The sequence below is a fragment of the Mastomys coucha genome, unplaced genomic scaffold (genome assembly GCF_008632895.1).
Source record: "Mastomys coucha isolate ucsf_1 unplaced genomic scaffold, UCSF_Mcou_1 pScaffold9, whole genome shotgun sequence".
Lineage (NCBI taxonomy): Eukaryota > Metazoa > Chordata > Mammalia > Rodentia > Muridae > Mastomys > Mastomys coucha.
In genome coordinates, this window is record NW_022196915.1 from 34,156,857 (window position 1) to 34,174,988 (window position 18,132).

Below are 18,132 nucleotides of genomic sequence, written 5' to 3' on the forward strand. Positions count from 1 at the left end.
CCATGATGCCTAACTTGTTTTGTCATTGAGGATGACCATGAACTTGTGGTCTGCCTGCAATCACCTCCCAAACTCTGGGATTACAGATATGAAGCAACATACTCAGTGTATAGGATACCAAGGATCAAACCCAGGGGCCACCGGCTTGCTAAGTAGCTCATTTTACAAATTTGAAATAGAACCATACGCTATGGGTAGAACCAAGATTAGGACTCAGACATGTCGGATATCTAACAGTATCAAACATATTAAGGCTTCTGGACCACCTGGGAGTGTTAATGAACTTGTCACTCTAACGGTGCTCTAGGGTTAGGGCCCTTGCCTTGCGGTGACACTCAAACTCCCCAATCTCCACCACTCCGGGCTCACAGGCGCTTGTCCCGGCAGCTCCCACCTCTTCCCAGAGCGCTCGCGACCGCCGGCAGGGGGCGCTGGCGCACGCAGGCTCCGCAGCCCCGCCCCCGGGCAACCGTCGATTGGGCCGGCGCGTGATGTCACGCCGGTTTAGCCAAACAAATGGGTTTCGGGGCGAGCGTTGGGCTCCGCCGCCCAGCGCTGAGCTCCTGGTCCGCCTCAGTCTCGGGGAGCGAGTCAGGCCTGCCGCCGCCGCTTCGGGCTGCCGCAGCCCCGGGCCAGGCCCCGGCCCGGCAGAAGCACAGGTGGGCCAGGCGGGGGCGCGGGGCTGCGGGGCGCGGGGCAGGCGGACACCGTGGCGGCTCCCGCTGCTCCCCGCGGCGCGGCCGAGCGTTGGGGGCGGGGACCGCGGCTCGCCGCGCTCCGGGTGCCGCCGCCGGCGCCGCCGCGTCCTCCCGAGAGCCGTCCGCGCGGCCTGGCTCCGAGGTCGTGCGCCCGGCTGCTCCCTGGGCCCGGAGTCGGGTGACCCGAGCTAGGCCGCCGCGGGTGGGCTGCGTGCGGGGCGCGGAGCTGGGGGTGTACCCGTGCAGGTGAGCCGCGCGTCCTCTCCACCCTCCCCGGGGGGCCCGGGCGTGCGAGCCTGCGGTGGTGAGGTCATAGTGCCGAGGCTCGGCGTGCCGGTGATGTCAGGGCTCTACTGAGACAGACCGTGATGTCACAGCAGGCCCCGAGTGGCGACCTTGGCGCGCGGAAGGGCTGGGAGGACCCGCGGGGAGAAAAAGGAAGTTCGGTCCTAGCAGATTTGAACCGAAATCATGGGATCTCGGCTTCGTACAGTTTGAATGTAGTAATTGTCAGGTGCTTAAACTTCTTTTCGGAGATCATCGGCAGTACAGTTTAAGGACATTCGGTGTAGAAATAGAGTAATCATGAGGAATCTTGGGGGGTGGGGCGTGGAAGGGGTATGGGGGTGTTCACTGTGCCTTCAGGAAGCTAAACTCAGTTTGATGGTTTGATGTGGCAGTTGCTGGGGAAGGGTGCGCGAGGGCTGAATCCACTGGAGGGATGATAATTAAGTTGGCTTTATCTTTTTTTTTTTTTTTTGGCCAGTGATGTGCTTGTAAGCCTTTTTGTTAGCGAAAGGCAAGCAGATCTTGAATGAACTTTGTCTTGCAAAGAAGGGGAGCTTGAATCAAGCCAACACTCTTCTTAAATAATAATCTCCCGATGATGTAATTTATCCAGGTGTTTCTTGCCCCCCACCTTTGTTCAGTCAGGGACATTTGGTTTTCTGTGATTATAGCTCAACAATAAGCCTCTTTTTTTCAACCCTTCCCCCCTCCCCCCAGATGTGTAATATAACACATCTGAAGACTACTTTTGAGGTTGGGTGACTTAAATTTTGTCAGTAGTGCTTCTGAATGTGAAATTATAAATTTTAGCAGGTGATTTTGTGAATGTTGCTTTTTCTCAGGCTTTGAAAAGATAGTAGACTTGCATAGAAGCTGTTGTGCTAACCTGCTGGGGACATTCCAGGGAGTCGTCCTCTTATCCTTTTGTCCTTCTAGAATCTGGTTCAAAAAGGTAGGGAGGGGACTTAAAACCTAAGCATAGTTACAGTTCAGGTCTTCGGCAGGAAGCTTCAGGAGGAGCATCCTTGCTCCCTCAGGGACAGGGACTCCAAACAGGGTCCCGTCCCCCTAACTATGTTCTGCTCTTCATTTGTTCTTCAAATATTTGCATTCTTGAAATGCACATGTATCTTTGTTTAATAACTTTGTTTTTTTCGACAGGGTTTCACTGTGACTCAGTGGTGTACTAGTTGTGAGGCTTGGTGGTCACAGCCTGTGTGTGTGGTGTGTGGGAATGACCAGTGTGTGCCGGCACACCTGGCTCCTTAAACAGTTTTAATGACTCTGGATTTTGCCTCAGTGTGCAGATGAAGTGCCAGTTAACACAGGAAATGAGATGAAGCAGAAATTATCTGTTAATACTGGATTTTGGGTGTGTGCGTCCTGAGATTCAAGTTCAGGGTCTCCTGCATGCATATTGGCACTGAGCTGCATTCCCAGACCCTTACTGTTGGATTGGACTGGAAGTCCTTAAGGGGACACTTTCTCATAAGCCTTATTTTTTTGTGTTCACCAAACTTTGGTAATTCAGTAGCCATTGTGCATACTGTTGAGCAGAATTTTTCCCTTTAAAGACATTAAAAACTGTATGGTGACAGTGTTAAGGCTCCTACAATAAAAGTTGAACACCAGTGACCAATGTGAAACTGCTGATGTGGGGGTGGCGTGGGTGGATGTCAGTCAACCCACTATTAAAGATGAGAAAATGGTCTCACAGGAAATATGTCCTAAAGTTGAACATCATACTAAAATGGACACCTGCAGTAGTCAGTGCTGACCAGTAGCCCCCTTGGTGGTCTATGTCAGTGCTTCTCCACCTTCCTGATGCCGTGACCCTCTAGTACAGCTCCTCACCCTACCTGTAAAATTATCTCATTCTTACTTCATAACTGTAAGTATTGCTCCTGTTATGAACTGTTAGGTAAATATCTGATCTGTTCTACAGACACACCAGAAAGGAGCATTGGGTCCCATTACAGTTGGTTAAGATGGGTGTTAGCCACCATGCGGTTGCTGGGAATTGAACTCAGGCCTTCTGGAAGAGCAGTCAGTGCTCTTAACCGCTGCGCCACCTCTGCAATCCTGTGTGCATCTAAATGGGAATTGAAAACCCTGTAGTTGATGGCACTAGCTGTGCTTAGCAGTGCTTGTCCACCTCCCTGCCTTTCTCGTTTAGGTGTTAGTTTTTATTTTCATGTGGAAAAAAAGTTAATAGGTGGGGAATAAAAGACTTAGTGTGTTGTGATGTTACCAAGAAATGATGGTGGGCACAAAGAAGCCTACTTAATGTGTATCATTGCATAACCAGACATAACTCTAGGGAACATTTGTATAATCTGCTTCTACTTTTAGCGGGTTGCTTTTCGCCCCCGCTTTGCAGTTTTGGGTCTAGGAAGCAAGCAGCTTTTACTTCTTAAATGGTTTTATGGAACTTTGAGATGAAGCTTATTTTAAGACCTTTGCCATTCATTACAGCATGTGAAGGGACTGATGAGGTCATTAGTGTTGTGACATTTTCCTGCTGGACAGGGTGATTGTGGTGGTGAATGAGGGCATGGCTCTAGACTCCTTAGGATATACTCACTGTGCCAGGTATCTTAGCAAGATGCAGAATCAAAACTCTGTAAGCATTTTCTACTTTATTTTCTAAACTCAATTTATACTCACTCCGGCAGATTTTACTCTTGTCTTAGTATTTGTTGGTGGGACATATTGATCTTCATTTAGAAGGTGTTTAAAACCAGATTGTTGGAGGAAGTGCCTAGGATGTGGTGAATGCCTCCCCTGTCAGGCTGTGTGCATCAGGCAGAATTCAGCAGGTGCATAACCTGTGTGCAGTCCTCTGGAAGCAACAGCAGAAGGGGCAGGTAGCTCCATAGCCTCAGTCACTACTGCAGGTCCTTTGGACACGGGTGCTCCTTAGTCTTTTGTCTAGTTTATCTTCCCACTTCTGTTTATGTGTATGGGATTTTGAAGCAGATGAGCCTACAATATTATCATCCAGGATAATTAAAATATACATGACCTTCAAGTGTTTATTAAAAGTACTTAATTGCTCATTTTCAACTTCATCTTCTAGTTCCTGCTTCACAGTTCCTCATTGTGTGGAGACCCCAGCCATAACATTATTTTCGCTGCTACCTCATAACTGTAATTTTGCTACTGTTGTGAATCATAATGTAAATATCTGTGTTTTCTGAAGGTCTTAGGTGACCCCTGTGAAAAGGTTGTTTGATTCCAAAGAGTCAGCAACCCACAGGTTGAGAACCACTGCTCTAGAGCATGCTGTCTAAATACTTAGCTTTGCAACCTATCTTGTCTGTTTCCTACCGTAATCACAATGTCAGTCTGTGAGTCCAAGCCTGTACTAGTGTGCTGTACAGCACTGTCAGCCAGCAAACACTTTTGAGTAGCTTTGTGCCAGGAACTGGCACATGATGTAATGCCTACTGCATATTCTTACCCCCTTCCCTCCCTCCTTCCCTTCTTTCTGTCTTTCTGTTTGCCTCCTTCCCTCCCTTCCTCCCTTCCTTCCCTCCCTCCCTCCCTCCCTCCCTTCTTTCCTTCTTTCCTTCTTTCCTTCCTTCCTCCCTCCCTTCCTCCCTCCCTTCTTTCTTCCTTTTTCCTTCCTTCCTTCCTGTGTGAGCATCCTAATGCACCCTCCTGCATGGGAAGATGTGTGCAGACCAGATGATATCAAGATGTCTTCCTCAGTCATTTTACCACTCTAATCTTTGAGACCGTGTCATTAAAACTGAGGGTCGCTGCTTTATCTAGATCTGCCTGTCTGGTGAGTCCACGGGATCTTCCAGTAGCAAGGATACAGACGTGCCACTGTGCACAGCTTTGCATGGGTTCTGGCGATCTGCACTCGATCCTCAAGCTTGTGTAGCAAGAGCCTTACTTGTCATCTGTGAGCTGAGACACCGTCCCCTCACCTTTGTAACATTGACGTGACTGTAGAGAGCACAGTGTCTGTGGGATTAGTCAGGCTGATGACTACTGTTGCTACACTTGGCTGGGCAGAGGTTTCATCCAGATGATAGTTTAGGGAAGAATTAGAAACTCAGTACTTAGAGCCTTAGACAAGGACTTGCACCATTACATTACTGAGCTGTGTTATCCCAGAATGAATGGATGGATGAGTGCCTAAGGCCACAGCTTGTGTGTGGAGGTGATCAGAGTTCAGTGGAAGAGGCATCAACTATCTTCCCTCTTCCCCTTTCATTCTTTCCCTTCAAGTTTTGGCTTTTTGAGGCAGGATATTCTCATAGAGTTCAGGCTAGCCTTAAACTCACAGTCTCCCTGCGGACCCTTCCGAGGTCTGAGTCTAGGCATGCTTCACCACGCCTGCTGTCTTCACTCTTACCTTTTACTGATGTGCACTCTCTTAGTGGACTTGAGTGCAGGAGCCTCTCATGGCCTTTAGTTTTAGTCTTCCCCTTTCCTGATATTTAATGGGGAAATTGTTAATCATTACAGAAAAATATTTGAACATTGAATACCTGAATACCCACCATGTAGATTATGTAATTCCATAACATTCTGTGAAATAGCTAAATTTATTTTACTACCTACATATTTTCTCCCTCCTATTGGCCAATCTTAATTTTTGTTGTAGTTTTTAGTAATTATACTATACACATGTACACACACACACACACACACACACACACATACACTTCAGAATACTTATCGTTACCAGTTTACTTAATTTTAGGTAACATAGTAAAATGTACAAATCTTTTGTGTACATATTCATGTAACCTGTGTATCCTGTCAGGATCACAGAGCATTCCTGTTATCACAGAGTTTCTAGTTAGTTTAAGTGGCTTTTAATTTTTTGTTGTATTTCATTCATTCATTTGTTCTACAACTGCTCAGCAGACCCACTTCCCTGCTCTGTTAGAGCTCGCTTGGGCAGGATCATGCTGGGTGAGGAGAATGAGAAGATTCGGTCATCAGAGGAGATGGAAGCAGAGTGCTCCTGAGGGAGGCTCTGTCTGACCTTGTCATCTTGTGACTCCTCAAGATGTCGGAAGCACTCTGAGCTTCCTAGCTTCCAAAGTACAACATTAATTTCTGTTTGTAAAGAACCCAGGCAAGGAAGGTGTTTTGTTTTGGCAGTTCTCCTGAGTGAGGGAGGGCCAAGAGCGGCATCTAGAAGCATTAACTGAAAATGTGGGACTAGCTTGGGGGTGGGGAGAGGCAGAGAAGGAACAGGTTTGGAGTGGGCTGCTGGGGAAGGAACGCTAAAGACAAGTGGAATCATGGGATTCAGTTGACAAGTGGGGGTGAGGAGTGTGCTGGAAACGAGGGGTGGTATTGTTGGACAGACTTTTGCTGTGTTCTTTTGCTTTTCTGAAAACATCTTCCGACCAGGAAGTGTGTGGCAGAAGCAAGCCCTGATGGCGCGCGCTCACGTCTCTCAACTGCTCACAGTAACATGAGGGAACAAAAACAGTTATATAGGACACTTCATACTAAAAGGGACAGAAGGGGGCGAGTGGAACACAGCTCAGACTGGCCATGTTCTAAATGAGAGGAGAGATGGGTAGTGAGCACGCAGGGAGTAGCCAGGTGAACTTTGGATGAAGAGATTAGTGTAGGTCAGTGGTGCCAGGTGCTGTTCATCAAGACAGTAATCCCTAAGGCACGTCAGATCTTCACAGCTGCCCTGCCCGTCACAGGCCTGGATGACTCCAAGTTCTGGTCCTCACATTCCAGTGTCTAAGTAACCCAGATTCGATCTAAGTCACAGGTAGCCACCTCTCTGGAGGTCTTAAACTTTGGCTAGATCTGTGTGGCTCAGTCTCCTTCAGAGCAGATTCTGTGTGTGTGTATGTGCACATGCGCACATACACACATATGGGATGGGGTGGGGGAAGAGAGCGAAAGCATGAACAGGAGCGCATTCTGTGAAGACATTCAGTATTCACTTATATCACAAAGTATGCTGCTCCGGAGAACTTTGGAGTCCAGACAGGCCCCACCTCCATCCCCAAGAAGTGAGCCATGATGGAGAGTGCCCCTACCAGGCAAAGCTCAATGGAATTTTAGGGATGGGGCTTCCCCCTAAGACCTGTAGAGTCTTTAGCTAACAAGTCCAGGTTGAAGAGATTTGTAGCTTGGCCTGTATCCAGAAAAGCCATGGGAGTGGCTACTGCTTGGATCCTTAGGAGCCCATTCCCTAGCATAGTTTGTCTGGAAAGCAGACTATTAAGTCAAAGAGACTATGGAACTTTAAGGTTTAACATGCTTGTGGGAGATTCTGTACTGACAGTTTTAAGGAGCGACTTATTTTTTAGTGTATGTTTTACTCCCCTTTGGACTAGTGCCTGACTCACCATTGTTTTTTGGAAGCATGTGAGCTGTTTGGTTTTACAGGCTGGTGTTGAGATGGCAGCTTGGTTCATGACGAATCTCACCTTTGATTCTCATTCATACTCATTTAGATGAAAGTCTGGACTTTAGATTTTTGAGTTGTTGCTGCAGTTGGTTAAGATATGTGGGGCTGTTGCTAGAAAGGAGTGAAGGTATTTTTGCATGACCTTGGGAAGACTAGGTGTGAATATGCCCCTAGGTTCTGTGTCGGATCCTAATAGCAAATGAAGACAGTTAGGAGCTTCAGGATGCATTTTGGTGTGTCCTCATAAAGAGGCTAGTGCCTTTAGAAGAGTCTTTCAGGAATCCTTGATTCTACCACCACATGAGAACATGGTAAGGAGCTGTCTATGACGAGTGGGCCCTCTCTGCTAGTGTAGTGATTATAGTTTCCCAGCCTCAAATAACTTGTTCACTCTAGTTGTCATTAGACAAAGGACTTGACTTCAAAAAGACCGAAGTTCTGCCATAAAATATTAATAGGAAGGATTTTAGGGCCAGAATTTAAAAAACTGATTTAGAGGGCTGGAGAGATGGCTCAGTGGTTAAGAGCACTGACTGCTCTTCCAAAGGTCCTGAGTTCAAATCCCAGCAACCATATGGTGGCTCACAACTATCCCTAATAAGATCTGATACCTTCTTCTGGGGTGTCTGAAGACAGCTACAGTGTACTTACATATAGTGAATAAATAAATCTTAAAAAAAAAAAAGGAAACAAAACAAAAACAATACCTCTCAATAAGCCTGGCCGTGGTGGTGCACACTTTTAATCCCAGCACTTGGGAGGCAGAGGCAGAGGCAGGAGGATTTCTGAGTTCAAGGCCAGCCTGATCTACAGAGTGAGTTCCAAGATAGCCAGGGCTACACCTGTCAGAAAAACCCTGTCTTGGAAAAAAACAAACTGATTTAGTTTTCAAGTATATGAGTGGCCATGTATGTACCATGTATGGTGCCTGCTGAGGTCAGAAGAGAATGTTGGAAACCCTAGAATTGGAGTTACAGATGGTTGTGAGCTGCCATGTGGCTGCTGAGAACTGAAGAGCAGCCAGTGATTTGAACCCTGAAGCCAACTCGCCACCCTCCGTCATGACAGGACTGGAGGAAAGAGTAACATGAAAAGCAGACTCTTAGGGAAATCTTGTCCTATCTGTTGTCACAGGTTTGGCTGACTTCATTACTTCTTCCCTCCCCTCGTGTTTCTTGCCTGTCTCTGTCTTCTCACCTTTGCTGGCGGCTCTCTGTTCCACATCCAGACTGTCCTGTGTTTCTGACCCTCTGAGGGCTTCTCAGTTGTAATCTGTGAGAAGACATGCTTCGGTTTGTACCCCATAGGCTTTAATTTGCTAGGTTCTCTCATCTGCTAAGAGGAGAGCCTCTTTTGTGGATCTGTTTGATTCGGACTCACTGTTCAAGGACCATGGCATTCTCAGTAGTAGTGGTACCAAATGGGATTTAATGAGAAGGGATTTGTAAATCTGACTACTTAATTAAATTGGGGTTCTCGGAACAAACCCCAGAATGATGATGGTGCAGAACTTGCCTGCTGAGTGCCTACTGCCAGCACAGACCTTACATCCAGTTTTGAACCAGAAGCTGCTGCCACTGTATTTGATGACATTTCTTTGAGAGAATGTCATGTTTGTCACGTTATTTCTGCCTTTGTGAGACCTTTAGTTCCATGTGAAGCCATGAATGGAGTTTGTTTGCAGTGTACTGTGTGAAGGGCTGAACTCATTCTCTCAGATTATCTTCTGTGTGAAGATAAAGCCTTTTTCTTTTTCTCCTTTCTTTTTTTCTTCCTTCCTTCCTTCCTTCCTTCCTTCCTTCCTTCCTTCCTTCCTTCCTTCCTTCCTTCCTTCCTTTCTTTTTTTTTGGTTTTTCAAGACAGGATTTCATTGTATAGCCCTGGCTGTCCTGGAACTCACTCAGAAATTCGCTTGCCTCTGCCTCCCAATGCTGGGATAAAGGCGTGCGCCACCACTGCCCGGCTTATCCTTAAAGTTTTTTGAAGTTACTGTTTTCTTCTCTGTTGGCTAACTTCGAGGTATGTTTTTAGCAGTCTGAGTTGTTGGAGTTTGTGTGTTAATTTGCGTTTGTGGTGTGGTTGTTGTTTGTGTGTGTGTGTGTGTGTGTGTTTTGCTGAGAATTAAACCCAAGGTTTCACATATGATAGAAGAGTGTATTCTTAAAGTTAAAACAATTATGTTTATATAATTGCTTATTTGAAGCCATAAAACCACTCTAGGAAATACAGAGATAATTATTGATTAGCTGGAGTTTCTCAAGATACAACCTGTATTTGATAAGGATAGCTCAGAGGACCCATTTACTTTATTGCTGAAGAACCAGGAGAGGCAGGCCAGTTTCCAAAGTAGGGCAGGAGATCTTATTTCAAGCTCAGGCATCAGGCTCAGTCTCTGGGTTCACGGTACTTACACAGCCCACCCCCACCCCCACTTCAGTCGTCCAGGCTGTCAGCTGTTCTAGGTGAAGAACTCTTGGAAAATTGTTCAGAGAGAGTCTGAGGATTTGAAGCTTTCTGAGGAACCATCCCTCCCTACTCAGGTTTTTGGAGTTTTTTTTTTTGGTGTTTTTGAGACAGGGTTTCTCTGTGTAGCCCTGGCTGTCCTGGAACTCACTCTGTAGACCAGGCTGGCCTCGAACTCAGAAATCTGCCTGCCTCTGCCTCCCAAGTGCTGGGATTAAAGGCATGTACCACCACCACCCAGCTTCCACCCAGTTTTTTTAAACATGTGATAATAATTAGCTTGATGAACTAGAACTATATTAACATTTTTAATTTGTGGACTTTTAAGACCCATTATTTCCTGGGAAATGTAAACTAGGCATTGATGCTAAGTGCATTAGTTGTTTGTTTGTTTGAGAAAGTAGCTTCCTATGTAGCCCAGGCTAACCTAATACTTAAGTTCCTGCCCTATTCTAGTGGATTACAGGCATACCCTTCAGACCTGGCTGTGTTCTATCTCTTTTCTCTTAATTCAGTTTTACAGATTTTCTGTTCTTAGATAAATGGAAGTCTTTAAGAATTTTCCCATGTTCTGCTGTTGCTTTCCTCAGCGCCTTATGTAACATGCCCTTCACTAATACATACTAATGATTATAAATAATCAAAATTTATTGTTAACAGCCAGATAAATGGTTCGTTTTACTGAAGGGCTTACATATTCATTTTGTAAACTGGTTAATTAAAACTTTGCTTCAAATTAAGATGTAATTTGACATTTTAGTGGCATATTGTTACTTTAAAATCAATAAAAGGGTTTAGAACTTTCAATACACCAGTCTGAAGGCCTCTGAAAGATGAATTATTGTAAAATTTCTTGATTTAAAGAGTCTGTATTATGGATAATCTCAGTATATATTGTATAAGCTACTAGAAAATCACTTGTTTTTACTGTAGTTATATGTCTTTGGGAATCTTTATCTTGCTTGTGTTGTTTTTATGTGGTTATTTGTGTGGGTATGTGGTTGATTGCATAAGAGAGGCTAGAGGCCTACAGCGGGTGTTTTCTTGATCATTTTTCAACTTATTTATGTTTAAAGATTTATTTTATGTGTATATTTTTCTTAAAAAGTATGTCTGTGTACCGTGTGTGCAGTGCCTGTGGAGGCCAGCAGAGGGCTTTGGATCCCAAATCAACCTGGAGTTAAGTTGTGAGCCCCTATGTTGGGGCTGGGAATTGAACATGGATTATCTGAACAGAAAGTTCTCTTAATGGCTGAACTTTCTCTTTAGCTCTACATTCTGAGACAAGGTCTCATGGTGAACCTGGAGTTCACTGGTTGACCTTTGGAAGAGCTGTCAGTGATCTTAACCACTGAGCCATCTCTCCAGCCCTTTTTTAAACTTTTTAAATCTTATGTATATGAGTGTTTTGCCTGCCTATATGCTTATGCAACATGTGCATGCATTGCCTACAGAAACCAGAAGAGGGCGTCAGTCAGACCCTTTGTCATTTGCTTTACACACAGTTGTTAAATTGCCATGTAGGTGCTAGGATTTGGATCCTGGGTCACCTAGAAAAGCATCAAGTGTTCTTAACCGCCATCTCTTCAGCACCCTCTTGGCTGTTTAGCTGTATGTGGTTGTCTGTCTGTGCTCTTGTCTCCCTCTCATCACGGGAACAGACTCGGCACTGCTTCCCACTCCTTTGCCCTCCCTATACTGGGATTCTCTTTATCTAGTGTGTGGTGGCTTGAAGAGCATGATCCCCACAGGCCCAGTCACCAGGAGTAGGAGGTGTGGACTTGTTGGAGGGCTTTGAGGTTTCAGAAACTAAAGTCATGCCTGGGGGCTTTCTTTCTTCCTACTGTCTGTGGATCTGGACTTAGAACTCTCGGCTCCTTTTCCAGCACCATGTCTGCCTGCACACTGCCACACCATGATGATAGTGGACTAAACCTCTGAAACTGTAAGCCAGCCCTGATTAAATGCTTTTTTTTTTTAAATAGTTGTTGCCCAGCAGTGGTGGTGCATGCCTTTAATCCTAGCATCTGGGAGGCAGAGGCAATCAGATTTCTGAGTTCAAGGCCAGCCTGATCTACAGAATGAGTTTCAGGACAGCCAGGGCTATACAGAGAAATCTTGTCTCTTGGTGTGGAGGGGGTTCGGGGGGGGGGGGGCAACTAAAAAAAAAAGAGTTGTCGTGGTCATGGTGTTCACAGCAGTAGAACACTGGCTAAGAAGACATAGTGGTTCTTAGGGTAATTAACTCCAAGCAGGATTATCTAAAGCTATGACTTTTGAAAAAAAAAATGTTTTTTGGCTAGGTCCTGTGCTTACATGATTGAGCATGCCAGCCATGCATTTCCTCCTCCTGTCTGTGAGTGCCCATTCCCCTCGGTAGAAACAACAGGCTTGCTTGTGTCTCGCCTGTTCTTTCAGCATACATTCTGTTCTCCTGCTTTAAACATTTTAGCTTTCATTATCTCCCCCTACACCCCCACCATTAATCTATGTTTTATTTCCATTTCTTGTTGGCTGTCCTTCATGTGTCAGCAGAGCTCCTGGGAGTATGCTGCCAGTCCTGGCCTCAGTGTGGCTTAGAGGACTATTGTTGTAAGGGCTAAGTGCTGTGGCCACAGGCACAACGCTGAATCAGCACTTCCCAAGTCTAGGGCTTCCCCTGTCAGAGGATGCCTCCCATATCCTTGCTCTTAACACTGCCTGTACTTTCCTATAAGAAGAAAGGAGGAGATAAGTAAATAAATGAGGGGGCTAGAGAGATTGCTCTGTGATTAAAGGCACTTGCTGCTCTTTCAGAAGACCTGTGTTCAATTTCCAGCATCCATGTGGTAGGTCTATAAACCCAGTTCCAGAGATTCTAATAGACATGCACGTGATGCACAGACACACATGCAGACAAAACATCCATGCACATAAAATGAAAATAAACCAAAATTTTTTTTACAGAGATATATGGCACTTTGCTTTTCCTCCTCCTCTTCCTCTTCCTCTTCCTCTTCCTCCTCCTTCTCCTCCTCCTTCTCCTCCTCCTCTTCTTCTTCTTCTTTAACATTTTTTTTTCAATCCTTACACAAAGTATTTGTGGGATAGGAAGCCTGGGCAGTGGGTTAAAAAGAAACATTTCTGATGCAGGAGCTCGGGAGCATGTAAGCCTGGGTAGCTTTTTTTTTTTTTTTTTTTTTTTTTTTTCTTTCGAGACAGGGATTCTCCGTATAGCCCTGGCTGTCCTAGAACTCACTCTGTAGACCAGGCTGACCTTGAACTCAGAAATCCACCTGCCTCTGCCTCCCAAGTGCTGGGATTAAAGCCGTGCGCCACCACCGCCTGGCTCTGGGTAGCATTTGTAATGCCTGCTCTTCCCTGTCGCAAGTGAAGGTATAACACAGAAGATGCGCGCACAAGCCCAGATGGCTGAGTGCTTTCTCTCTTGTCTGTACTCACAAGTGCTGTGGTCGTGAGAAGAGGCATCACTTGTCCATCTGTCCTTGCCTCCCCCTCGCCTTTCAGGTAGTGTAGGCTCTTTGTCCTCCAGTGTTGTCCAAGTCCTCAGTGACCTGGCTGGGTCTTCAGGTGGACTCACTCCAGGCAGTGTGGGCCAAAGAGCAAAGGCTACGTGCTAACCTTTTTTTTTTTCTTTTTTTCTTTTAAATATCTATTTATTATTATATGTAAGTACACTGTAGCTGTTCTCAGACACACCAGGAGAGGGCATCAGATCTCATTAAGGATGGTTGTGAGCCACCATGTGGTTGCTGGGATTTGAACTCATAACCTCTGGAAGAGCAGTTGGTGCTCCTAACCACTGAGCCATCTCACCAGCCCCCGTGCTAACCTTTTTAAACAGGAAGGTTTCTAGAAGCTGCTGTCCACAGTGGTCTTGTTAGGTAGAATGTTATGGCCACATCATAAGAAAGGGAGGCTGGGAAATGTAGGCATTGCAATTGTTCTCTCTTGCACACACACAGTGCCACAGCGAGCCCTTGCTTCTGTGCTGTTTTGTGGATGAATCCCTAGAAGTTGAGTTACTCAGAGTAGTGGCAGCTGGCTTCCTGCTTTTTCTTGCTGTCACAGTTTTTATATTTGCCATTCCCATAAGTACAAAAGAATTATGGCCACAGCCAGCTCTAATTTGCCCGATAGGTAGACAAGTAATTCCATCCTAATGCCCCAGTGTATTGACAAGGCCTTGAAAATGCAGATTATACATCAAGCTAATGTCATGCTAAGTCAGAGGATACATAAAGCACATTTACATTGATTGTACTTAGTTCAGTTCTAACAGGAAGCTAATGGTTGATATAAAGCAGAGAGACTTTAACTCTAAATACCGCACAGTGAGCTGATAGGAAGACAGGAAGTAATAGTTTCTAAGAGTCATTACCTTAATTGTAAAGTCAAGGAAGCTTAGTGTGTCAGTATGCCTGTTGTCCCAGGTACAGGGGCGGCGGAGAGGAAGGGGACCCTTAGACACTAGGAACTTGAGACCTTGTGGTAGAGAAAATAAAATCTGGGTTAGGGTGTCAGGTTCATTTAGCTTTATTTTTTTGTGTCCCCTCCCCCCGCCCCCCGTACACTCTGCACCCGTAGAAACATGTATTCACAGTCCACCCGCTTTGGCATCCCTGGGCTTGTGATTTCTCATTGTTCTCTTAGCCTAAAGACAAAAATAAAGTAATAAACACATGTTCAGTTTTGTTTTCTTTTACAGAAGTATGCATATTTTGTATAATTATTTTGTTGTGATTTAAATTTTCCTTTTTCTCCCCAGTTCAGATGGGTTCAGAGATCATAGAATAACATTTTGCTAAAGCTCCTTAGTGGACTATTGAGGTTTCAAGTGCATTTCAGGTACATTGCTGCTGGGTGTGGTAGGGTATACCTATAATTTTGGCACTCAGGTGGATGAGGCAGAAAAATTGTAATTTAGGGCCACTCTGTGTCAGTGAGATTTTGTGTGTTTTTTTTTTTTTTCAAGACAGGGTTTCTCTGAATAGCCCTGTCTGTCTTGTAACTCACTCTGTAGACCAGGCTGACCTTGAACTCACTGAGATCTGTCTGCATCTGCCTCCCAAGAGCTAGGATTAAAGGAGTATGCCCCAACTGCTTGGTGGTGGTAGGTTTGTTTGTTTCTTGGTTTGGGTTTTTATCTTTTAATATAAAAAAGTACAGGGACTGGAGAGACGGCTCAGTGGTTAAGCGTATTGACTGCTCTTCCAGAGGACCTGGGTTCAGTTCCCAGCAACCACATGGCAGCTCATAACTGTCTGTAACTCAATTATTAGTGGATCCAACACCTTCACACAGACATATATATAGGCCAATCACCAAGTGTGTGTGTGTGTGTGTGTGTATGTGTGTGTGTGTGTGTGTGTGTGTGTGTGCGCGCGCGCGTGTGTATGGTACATGTTTTACCAGCATATACTTTTTAGGGAAACTGGAGATAGAAGAAGCTAATGGGAGCATCCACCGTGACTTAACTGATCAGAGCAGCAAGCCTTGCACTGTGATGTGATTGGCACTTCTCTTTGTCTAGATTGCTGTCGTTAGATAGATGTCACTTGTTTACACTCTTTTCTCATACATCACCTCAAGGAAGGCTGAGCTGACCAAACTATTTAAGTTGTTACTGTTGGCTTTCTTTTGAGCTTCCTAGCTCTCTTGTGCTTCACCTCCCTAATATCAGTTAGTTGGAAGCAAAAGTCACAAGTGTGTATCACAAGTGGAAGTTAGTTGAAGCGTAAAGGGAAGATGGAGTAGATCTGTGATCCATTTTCTTCTTAGCAGTTAGCTAAGAGTGCTGAGTGCTGGAACTGAAGATATGTGCCCAGCCTAGAGTGTATTGATATTTATGTGTGTCTGATGCTTATTGTCCTTCACACATTCAGTGTGGCAGTTCTTGAGAGCTTCTGCCTGTTTGTCGTCTACATTCCAAGTGCTTGAAGATATTTGTAATGTGATTAAAAGTAGGAAGAAAAATAACATGATGAAGTTAGTAATAAAATAGTTTACATTAAAAGATATTTGTGCTCAAAAGTATCTTCATTAATTAAAAACTAGAAGCTTAGTATAATAAAAGAAATTATCAAGGCAGGCAGGTGTGCTAGCTTAAGGACTGTGTATTCTTTTCCCTCTCTAGTTTTACACTGCTGAGTACTGAAGCCAGGGACTGTTTATTCTGTTGGCAGAAAAGGTACTGAGCATTTTTTGTTGTTGTTGTTTTTGTGTTTGTTTGAGATGACTTTTTTTTTCTCTGTGAAAGATAGCCCTGGTTGTTTTGGACTTGATTTGTAGACCAGGGTGACCTCAGACTTAAACAGATCTGCCTGCCTCTACCAGTGCTGGGATCCAAGGCATGCACCATCATGCCTAGCAGGACTGAATTTTAGCTTGATGGCTCAGTTCAGGTTCCAAGCCCTCTCACGTAAAAAGCTAGGCCCTGCAATATGCTAGAATCCAGCATAAGGGAGGCAGGTAGAGCTTGCTAGCTAGGCAGCCTAGCTGAATTGGTGAGGTTAAAGAGACTTCTGGCTTCCAGCCATGTGTATATGTGTACATGTACCATACATACACACACATATACACACACATATACATATACATATACAATTTGCCTTGTGGCTAGTGTGGCATCTTATCAGCTTAATAGGGAATAGTGAAGAAAATTTCACTAGGTTTCAGTTGTCCCACAGTGTGCAAATGAACATCTCCTATTGGAGCCCTCTGGGCTTTAACAGAACTGGGTGTGGCAATGTGAGTAACTCCTCGAACTTCATTCTGACTCCAGAGTTGTGCTTTGTCTGAAATGCCCCCAGGCCTTATCTATTGCAGAGCTTTCCCCTAGTGCAACAGTGCTCACTCAGCATTGGGCCTTGCTCAAGCTAGGCCATTCTGTTTCTAACCTGTATCCTTATCTTTTTAAACTCTCTTAAATTGTGAAACAGGATTTTGATAGTTACTGAGGTGGCTTTCTGTTGTCAAGTTTATTTACTCTCAGTTGGGAGTTCCTACCTCACCTTTGATTATTCTTTGTTCTGCAGTGCTAAATTTTATGTCAGAGTAGAATTTGAAAGGTTTTGCCTTTTGCCTTTGACTACTATAACTTTCAAAAATGATGTGTAGAGTGTAGCTTTTGCCACTCCATCTAAGCTCTGGGAAAAGGCTGCGCTACCAGCCCCTTCCCTGAGAATATTGAATCTGTGAATGAAAAACACAGACACACACAGTTGATCAATTTGAACTTGCCTTATTGGCTCAACTGTTGGGCACCTCCAATCTACCTCAGCTAGCGTACCTTTCCTAGGACTCCCAGCTCAGCACCCTAAATCTGCACTCAACTTCAGTTGCTCTGCCACCTTCAGTCCCAGCTCAGCACCCCAACCTCCCACCTGTAGAAGCAGCATGTGGCCGCTCCACCCAAGATCTCACATGGCTGCTTGGCTTTTCTCCCTCTGAATTGTGGAGAACTCCCCTTTGCTTTCTCTCCTGCATCTGCCAGCTTGCCTGTGGGACTCGGAAGACCTGCCTATTCCTTCCACCCAGCAATTGGCCAGTGGCATCTTTACTGGCAGATCAAGAACCAATTGGGGAACAGGACCTTAGCATCAGAACCTCCCCTACAGTGATGTAGGGCTTGTCACACAAATCTGCATCCTTAATCTTTAGAGAAGGAGAATTCTCATGTTGATAAATAATCTCATGGTTCAGATACCTGCCTGGAACTCAAGTAGAGGGGGAGGGGCATTGCTGTGACGGTGGTGATCAGTAAAGTGATAATTTAAAGTAATTTAATGAGTATGTTAGCCAAGCTAATGAAGGTACACTGCTGGGCTTTAAACATGGAGTCATTAGAGGAATTAAGGATTCTAGGATTAAGCTAAATCATAGAGAAATAGATGCTCTCATTTAACATATACACATGTATAGTTCAGAATGCAAAATTTAAAGGCCTTGAAACATCTTTCAAAAAGAACATATCTATTAAACTTAGGATTCTGAATAAGAAAATTATACAAGTGATTTTACTGCTGAAAGAATGTTTAGTTTTATTGCTTAGTTATTGTGACATACAGATCAAGTTGTTAGTAAATGCATCAATTCTAATAGAACTGGTTCTAGGTATATGATTATGCTTATAATTGTAGTGTTTGCTATGGGTTTCATTCTACCAGTGAAAACTAAAAAGCTGCTGCGCATTTGAGTTTGCACATTCAGTAGTGGGAGCACTGGTCCTCCAGGGCACAGTGCTGTATGTTCAGTAGTGGGAGCACTGGTCCT

General features: G+C 44.8%; 1 protein-coding gene across 6 annotated transcripts in view; it reads left to right on the top strand.

Moving 5' to 3' along the window:
* The first annotated feature begins 480 nt into the window (after nt 1-480).
* Nucleotides 481-18,132, top strand: part of Fbxo34 (F-box protein 34) — a 64,317-nt gene continuing 46,665 nt past the window's right edge. For 3 of the 6 annotated variants that reach the window (XM_031363004.1, XM_031363003.1, XM_031363010.1), the window contains exon 1: nt 481-659. The gene's annotated coding sequence lies outside the window, so the exon portion shown is untranslated. Of the gene's footprint in view, nt 660-769; nt 945-983; nt 1,213-18,132 lie in introns of those variants that run through there. The other 3 variants (XM_031363007.1, XM_031363005.1, XM_031363009.1) reach the window with 2 other exon arrangements.